Below are 1254 nucleotides of genomic sequence, written 5' to 3'. Positions count from 1 at the left end.
CTGTCTCCCCGCGAGCCGACGCGTCGTCCCCGCGATGGGAAGGCGAGGACCCGCTGCGCGCTGCCAAACCGTCGCTCGCAGTGGGGGCAGTCGAATCAATCACAACAACAACAACAGCAACAAAAACATCGGTGGCAATTTAATTTGAACACGCAGGCTTTCGCGACCAATATTGCCAATTCGAATTGCCAATTCGAATTGCAAATGTTGTGGGTTTACTCTCCGACACACCGCTGTTGTAATCTTGGTTCTTTCGGTAAAGTCACGTAGAAGGGAAAAAATAAAATAATAAAAATACAAAATAATAAAATACAATTCTCACGACGTTTCGGCCACAACGCAGGCAGCCGTCCTCAGGTGAAGAAACAGAGCTGTCGGAAAGACAGCGTCATAATGAACACCGCTAAGCTTGGCAGCGTATTTTAAGCTGGGTGGGAGGAGGAGAGCGTTGACAAAGGAGTTTACATATCAACAGAGGAATTCAGCATATTTTATTATTCCCCTTCTACGTGACTTTACCGAAAGAACTAAGAATATGAATCCCTGTAGTCACGAAAGCTTTAAATCGAAATTTACACCGCTGCTGCTGTGCTGGTAACGAAGTGGCCACGTGTTTTGTTCACGTGACAGACTGTCTGTGTCGGGTGGTGGCAGGGTTTAACGACACATTTATATTGAAGCGATTTAACCCCCCAGAAACACCCCATCTTATTGTGGATTACGGATCTGGTTCAACGTTTTGAAACACCGACGACGCGTTGGGGATGGGTGAGCACCCATCCCCATAATAGAGTTTTTTTGGGGTTTTGATCGCGTAAATATATAAATGTGTCGTTAAAACCCGCCACCACCCGACACAGCCAACTAGTAAGAATTGTCACGTCAACAGAACGAGGCCAATTCGTCACTAGTACAACACTAGTGTATAGTGTAGTGTATAGTGTAGTGTATAGTGTAGTGTATAGTAGTGTATAGTAGTGTAGTGTATAGTGTAGTGTATAGTAGTGTAGTGTATAGTGTAGTGTATAGTGTAGTATATAGTAGTGTAGTGTATAGTAGTGTATAGTGTAGTGTATAGTGAAGTGTATAGTAGTGTAGTGTATAGTGTAGTGTATAGTAGTGTAGTGTGTAGTGTAGTATATTATTAGTACAGCACAAACCGGTTATGTGTTGGAGAGCCAAGCCACAACATTTACAATCTGAGCACGACGTTTCGCCAGTAATTACAACCAGCTTCATCAGGCGGCAGCCAGA

This window comes from Lampetra planeri, chromosome 63 (genome assembly GCF_965212315.1).
Source record: "Lampetra planeri chromosome 63, kcLamPlan1.2.h2, whole genome shotgun sequence".
Lineage (NCBI taxonomy): Eukaryota > Metazoa > Chordata > Hyperoartia > Petromyzontiformes > Petromyzontidae > Lampetra > Lampetra planeri.
This window is presented reverse-complemented; position numbering follows the sequence as displayed.